This window comes from Nomia melanderi, unplaced genomic scaffold, assembly GCF_051020985.1.
Source record: "Nomia melanderi isolate GNS246 unplaced genomic scaffold, iyNomMela1 scaffold0626, whole genome shotgun sequence".
In the NCBI taxonomy this organism is placed as follows: Eukaryota; Metazoa; Arthropoda; class Insecta; order Hymenoptera; family Halictidae; genus Nomia; species Nomia melanderi.
Genome location: NW_027475740.1, coordinates 20,001 through 27,500, shown reverse-complemented (window position 1 = coordinate 27,500; position 7,500 = coordinate 20,001). Strand labels below are relative to the sequence as shown.

The following is a 7,500-nucleotide window of genomic DNA, read 5'->3' as shown; positions in this document are numbered from 1 at the left end:
TTCGGGGACTGGACGACCGAAGCGGATCTCGCGCGGTCTCGCGATCGACAGTGAAGAGAAGTGCAGAAGAGGAAAAGAAGACACGACAAACACACACCATGGGGCGACCGACGCGTTCGTTTCAACGCTTTCGCACAAAGTCGGCGGCGGTTATATATTTATATCATTATATTCCGGCGGACGGGACGCGACGTTCGAAAGCCTCGCCAAAGAGGAGCTCCTGCCTCTTCCTCTCTCTTTTCTACGAGAAAAGATAAACGTATTTTACGGGGATACGGAAACGTTACCACGTGGTGTCACACACGATCGTCCGTCTCTTCTCTATAGCAGAAACCGATAAAAATACACCTCCCGAAAGAGAGTATATGGTGATTCTTTTTATATATATATATATTTCGAAATACAACTGAACGTGGCGGAAGCGCACGGTGGTGGTCCAGCGAGGACACGCGACGACGGGGAATAAGAACTATTCGACCCGTTACGAATACGCATGCTCGTCCCGCACGATTTTAACACACACCGTGTTTTTCTCCAGTCGTCAAAGCGTTCGTGCGTCGAATTCGAAAAATAAAAAAAAAAGAAAAACACCTTTTCTCTCTCTCGGGGTAAAAGAGTCGATGTGTATTGTGTATAAAGGTTCTGCGAGAAGTCTCGTTTTGACGTGTGTTCCGCCGATAACGACGATCCTCCGAAACGGGGATACAGAAACGTTACACCTCACAACACGATCTCCGTCTCTTCTCTATAGCAGAAACCGATAAAAATACACCTCCCGAAAGAGAGTATATGGTGATTCTTTTTATATATATATATTTCGAAATTCAACTGAACGTGGCGGAAGCGCACGGTGGTGGTCCAGCGAGGACACGCGACGACGGGGAATAAGAACTATTCGACCCGTTACGAATACGCATGCTCGTCCCGCACGATTTTAACACACACCGTGTTTTTCTCCAGTCGTCAAAGCGTTCGTGCGTCGAATTCGAAAAATAAAAAAAAGAAATACACCTTTTCTCTCTCTCTCGGGGTAAAAAGAGTCGATGTGTATTGTGTATAAAGGTTCTGCTGCGAGAAGTCTCGTTTTGCCGTGTGTTTCGGTAACGACGATCCTCCGAAACGTACATCTCATTCGTAAGAGAGGAAGAAAACAATCTCCCTGGGGCCAGTCGGTAATATACCGACATACGACGTGTCGTGCACATCCGTCTCACGCACGGTATACAAAATATGAATAAAACGTGTGTAGTCTCTCTCTCTCTCGACTTCTTAATATTTTCTTTCACCTCTGACGCATCATTTCAGGTGACGTCGGGAGCGCGGGAAAAAAAATTTTTCTAAACACACGAAACCGTTCATCTCACGAACAGCCGAAAAAGTTGTCGCTCAGATCCATATCGCAGTGGAGCGGTATCCGCGGGCGGTCGTAATTGAACGACGCACGACGCCGCGAACACTCACGCGAGTCCATACAAACGATTCCGATCGTTTTGCAACAACTAGAACGTACACTGTCCGTGAAATTCACAGAATTTTCGCGTGTCCGCGACAAACGCCGACGAGACACCCATCGTTCGCTCGTACGTAGCATCCTTCTCTTAACCCGACTCAGAAACGTTCTTTGCGCCCTTCGGTAAAAAAACGTTCGATCCGAAGAGGTGAACGACGGCGGGGATTTGACAGAGCTACGCAAGCAGTGTATGGTACGTAAACGACCCTCAGCCAGGCGTGGTCCAGGAATTGTATCCGTGGACCGCAATGTGCGTTCGAAATGTCGATGTTCATGTGTCCTGCAGTTCACACGTTGACGCGCAATTAGCTGCGTTCTTCATCGACCCACGAGCCAAGTGATCCACCGTTCAGGGTAATCGTATAAATTTTATATTTCACATATATAATTTTATTCTCATTTGTTCGACCTAATATCTCTCTTCTTTCAAAGAGAAGATAAAAGTTGATACCTGAATCTCCGACCAGCGCGCGAAGGAGATTCAGGCGTCGCCTTGGAGACGACACCGAAGCCTTTCGAGACGAAAAACGTTCAAGTAATATGTATATATTTCTCGACGTTCCGGGCGTATAGTGCATTCAAAAACCCGCGAAAGACGCAGAAGACTCGCACGCGTGGAAACGACGGGGATATATTTTGTATCCTACCCGATACTGAATCCATCGCGTGCAGTCGACCCTCGCGTTCTTCCGATCAGACGCATCTATTGTTGCGCGCATGTTTTCGCGTCGCATCGCGCGAAACGTTGCACGAATCGTACCGATCGATCGATTGAAAGCAAATAATGAAAAAAGACTTCACAGCTGGCTCTTTGCCGGTCATTCGTCCCATGTTATCTCTTGCCGCGAAATTGGCGCGCAAGAGTTGGGTGTCAGACGCGCGGCTTTAAAACGAGCTTCACGGCCGGTCCCTTCGTTACCGCTTTCGTTCTTTCTCTCGGAACGACCATGAACGAACACGACGAGCGACGCTACGGCATACACACGTCCACGGATTCGATTAAAAAAACAGACTTCACAGCTGGCTCTTTGCCGGTCATTCGTCCCATATTATCTCTTGCCGCGAAATTGGCGCGCAAGAGTTGGGTGTCAGACGCACGGCTTTAAAACGAGCTTCACGGCCGGTCCTCTCAATTCCGTGTACGGTACACGCAAGATGCGGGTTCCACTTCCAGACTACCCGGTCCCTTCTCTCTACGAGAATCGATAGTAGAAGAACGGCTCGAAAACGCGTCTCAGAGACTAGGGGAAAAGAAGCGGTATGCGAGCGAAACGAAAACGCATTATGGAAACGTCGCGAAACAATGTTCGACGGTTGCTCGGTTCCAATCGTGCGGCCGTTTCAATTTCTCGTGCGCTTCACCGTCCCTCCGTAACTCTGGCCGATCGCGTATACCGAAGAGCCGACACGCGCAAAAACCACAGGCATTGTATACTGTATATATATATGTTACAGTCACAGCCTTCGCGCGTTTTACTCTCCGACGCGGGGTTTCCACGACGAAAGAGAGACAGTTTCGTGGCGGGTGACTCGGCCGAATCGCTACGACGGGTATTTCTATTATAGAACGAATCATCGCCACCCTTTACCAGTGCCCGACGAAGGAATCACAAGGTCATCTGGAGTTTACAATGCCAGCGACGGTAATTCCAACGAAGACCCGATAAGTCAACTCATCGTTCTATTTCTCCCCGTACAGAAAAGCGAATCGACGCTAACGCACCTCGCGCAAGCACGAACGTTCTCTTCGCGTGGATCATCCCATCGTCGAAAGATGTAAAGACGCATTGGAGATCGTGGTCTCTGGCGGGCTCATTGCACGCCCCACTGCATATCTTTCCTCGAATCGAGAATGATTCGTCCACTAAGGCTGCGAAACTACGCGTCGAGGAAACTAGGGGAAAGAAGCGGGATGCGAGCGAAACGACAATACATTATGGAAACGTCGCGAAACAATGTTCGGCGGTTGCTCGTTTCCTCCTGCGGACGTTTCATTGCTCGGGCGCTTCACGTCCCTCCGTAACCTTCGCGCGATCGCGTGCCCCGGAGAGCCGGCAACCGGTGAACCACAGGCGTATAAACTATAGTCTTCTATAGCAAGCCTTCGGCGGTTACTCTCCGACGCGGGGATTCCACGACGAGAGAGAATTTCGTGGCGGGTGACATCGGTCGAAACGCTACGACGGGTATTTCTATTATAGAACGAATCATCGCCACCCTTTACCAGTGCCCGACGAAGGAATCACAAGGTCATCTGGAGTTTACAATGCCAGCGACGGTAATTCCAACGAAGACCCGATAAGTCAACTCATCGTTCTATTTCTCCCCGTACAGACAAGCGAATCAACGCTATCGCACCTCACGCATGCACGAACGTTCTCTTCGCGTGAATCGTCCCATCGTCGAAAGATATAGCCGCTTGGAGATCGTGGCCCATCAAGTTCTTCCGTAACTCCTGCGCGATCGCGTACCCCGGAGAGCAGGCAACCGGTGAACCACAGGCGTATAAACTATAGTCTTCTATAGCAAGCCTTCGCGTTTACTCTACGACGCGGGGATTCCACGACGAGAGAGATTTTCGTGGCGGGTGACACGGCCGAATCGCTACGACGGGTATTTCTATTATAGAACGAATCATCGCCACCCTTTACCAGTGCCCGACGAAGGAATCACAAGGTCATCTGGAGTTTACAATGCCAGCGACGGTAATTCCAACGAAGACCCGATAAGTCAACTCATCGTTCTATTTCTCCCCGTACAGAAAAGCGAATCGGCGCTATCGCACCTCACGCAAGCAGGAATGATCTCTTCGCGTGGATCGTCCCATCGTCGAAAGATGTAAGACGTACAGAAATCGTGGTCCATCACGATTATTCGTAACTCTCCGAGTCGCGTATCTGAGAGTAGGACAAACGGAGAACCACAGGCATAAATAATACTATATGTTTCTTATATAGTTAGCCTTCGCGTTTTACTCTCCGACATGGGGATTCCACGACGAGAGAGAGTTTCGTGGCGGGTGTCTCGGCCGAATCGCTACGACGGGTATTTCTATTATAGAACGAATCATCGCCACCCTTTACCAGTGCCCGACGAAGGAATCACAAGGTCATCTGGAGTTTACAATGCCAGCGACGGTAATTCCAACGAAGACCCGATAAGTCAACTCATCGTTCTATTTCTCCCCGTACAGAAAAGCGAATCGACGCTATCGCACCTCGCGCGAGCACGTAACTACTCTTCGCGTGGATCGTCCCATCGTCGAAAGATGTAAGACGCACGGAAATCGTGGCCCATCAACGTTTTTTTGTAACTCTGCCGATCGCGTATCACAGAGCCGAGACGCACATACCACAGGCGTATAATACCGTTTTCTTTCGTATGGTAAGCCTTCGCGTTTACTCTTCGGCGCGGGGTTTCCACGTCGAGAGAGACATTCGTGGCGGGTGACATCGGTCGAAACGCTACGACGGGTATTACTATTATAGAACGAATCATCGCCACCCTTTACCAGTGCCCGACGAAGGAATCACAAGGTCATCTGGAGTTTACAATGCCAGCGACGGTAATTCCAACGAAGACCCGATAAGTCAACTCAACGTTCTATTTCTCCCCGTACAGAAAAGCGAATCGACGCTGTTGCACCTCACGCAAGCACGAACGTTCTCTTCGCGTGGATCGTCCCATCGTCGAAAGATGTAAGACGCACGGAAATCGTGGCACATCACGTGTTTTCGGAACTCTGTCGACCGCGTATCTCAGAGACGACGCGCGCGAACCACTGGCATATACTATTATATATCGCGTTTTACCCTCCGACGCGGGGATTCCACGACGAGAGAGAGTTTCGTGAGCGGGTTGACTCGGAAGAAACGCTACGACGGGTATTTCTATTATAGAACGCATCATCGCCACCCTTTACCAGTGCCCGACGAAGGAATCACAAGGTCATCTGGAGTTTACAATGCCAGCGACGGTAATTCCAACGAAGACCCGATAAGTCAACTCAACGTTCTATTTCTCCCCGTACAGAAAAGCGAATCGACGCAATCGCACCATACGCGTGCACGTAAACAACTCTTCGCGTGGATCGTCCCATCGTCGAGAGACGTAAGTTTTCATAGTATGAATTCGCGTTTTACTCTCCGACGCGGGGATTCCACGACGAGAGAGAGTTTCGTGAGCGGGTTGACTCGGAAGAAACGCTACGACGGGTATTTCTATTATAGAACGCATCATCGCCACCCTTTACCAGTGCCCGACGAAGGAATCACAAGGTCATCTGGAGTTTACAATGCCAGCGACGGTAATTCCAACGAAGACCCGATAAGTCAACTCAACGTTCTATTTCTCCCCGTACAGAAAAGCGAATCGACGCAATCGCACCATACGCGTGCACGTAAACAACTCTTCGCGTGGATCGTCCCATCGTCGAGAGACGTAAGTTTTCATAGTATGAATTCGCGTTTTACTCTCCGACGCGGGGATTCCACGACGAGAGAGAGTTTCGTGAGCGGGTTGACTCGGAAGAAACGCTACGACGGGTATTTCTATTATAGAACGCATCATCGCCACCCTTTACCAGTGCCCGACGAAGGAATCACAAGGTCATCTGGAGTTTACAATGCCAGCGACGGTAATTCCAACGAAGACCCGATAAGTCAACTCAACGTTCTATTACTCCCCGTACAGAAAAGCGAATCGACGCAATCGCACCATACGCGTGCACGTAACAACTCTTCGCGTGGATCGTCCCATCGTCGAGAGACGTAAGTTTCATAGTAAGCCTTCGGCGTTTTACTCTCCGACGCGGGGATTCCACGACGAGAGAGAGAGTTTCGTGAGCGGGTTGACTCGGAAGAAACGCTACGACGGGTATTTCTATTATAGAACGCATCATCGCCACCCTTTACCAGTGCCCGACGAAGGAATCACAAGGTCATCTGGAGTTTACAATGCCAGCGACGGTAATTCCAACGAAGACCCGATAAGTCAACTCAACGTTCTATTTCTCCCCGTACAGAAAAGCGAATCGACGCAATCGCACCATACGCGTACACGTAAACAACTCTTCGCGTGGATCGTCCCATCGTCGAGAGACGTAAGTTTTCATAGTATGAATTCGCGTTTTACTCTCCGACGCGGGGATTCCACGACGAGAGAGAGTTTCGTGAGCGGGTTGACTCCGAAGAAACGCTACGACGGGTATTTCTATTATAGAACGCATCATCGCCACCCTTTACCAGTGCCCGACGAAGGAATCACAAGGTCATCTGGAGTTTACAATGCCAGCGACGGTAATTCCAACGAAGACCCGATAAGTCAACTCAACGTTCTATTTCTCCCCGTACAGAAAAGCGAATCGACGCAATCGCACCATACGCGTGCACGTAAACAACTCTTCGCGTGGATCGTCCCATCGTCGAGAGACGTAAGTTTTCATAGTATGAATTCGCGTTTTACTCTCCGACGCGGGGATTCCACGACGAGAGAGAGTTTCGTGAGCGGGTTGACTCGGAAGAAACGCTACGACGGGTATTTCTATTATAGAACGCATCATCGCCACCCTTTACCAGTGCCCGACGAAGGAATCACAAGGTCATCTGGAGTTTACAATGCCAGCGACGGTAATTCCAACGAAGACCCGATAAGTCAACTCAACGTTCTATTACTCCCCGTACAGAAAAGCGAATCGACGCAATCGCACCATACGCGTGCACGTAACAACTCTTCGCGTGGATCGTCCCATCGTCGAGAGACGTAAGTTTCCATACTATGAATTCGCGTTTTACTCTCCGACGCGGGGATTCCACGACGAGAGAGTGTTTCGTGAGCGGGTTGACTCGGAAGAAACGCTACGACGGGTATTTCTATTATAGAACGCATCATCGCCACCCTTTACCAGTGCCCGACGAAGGAATCACAAGGTCATCTGGAGTTTACAATGCCAGCGACGGTAATTCCAACGAAGACCCGATAAGTCAACTCAA

The 7,500-nt window shown here is 49.8% G+C and overlaps 1 non-coding gene across 1 annotated transcript; it reads right to left on the bottom strand.

Moving 5' to 3' along the window:
• Window positions 1–1,712: 1,712 nt before the first annotated feature.
• Window positions 1,713–1,867, bottom strand: LOC143176547 (5.8S ribosomal RNA). Its single transcript, XR_013001081.1, has one exon. It is a non-coding gene; the product is annotated as a 5.8S ribosomal RNA (ribosomal RNA).
• Window positions 1,868–7,500: the final 5,633 nt, after the last annotated feature.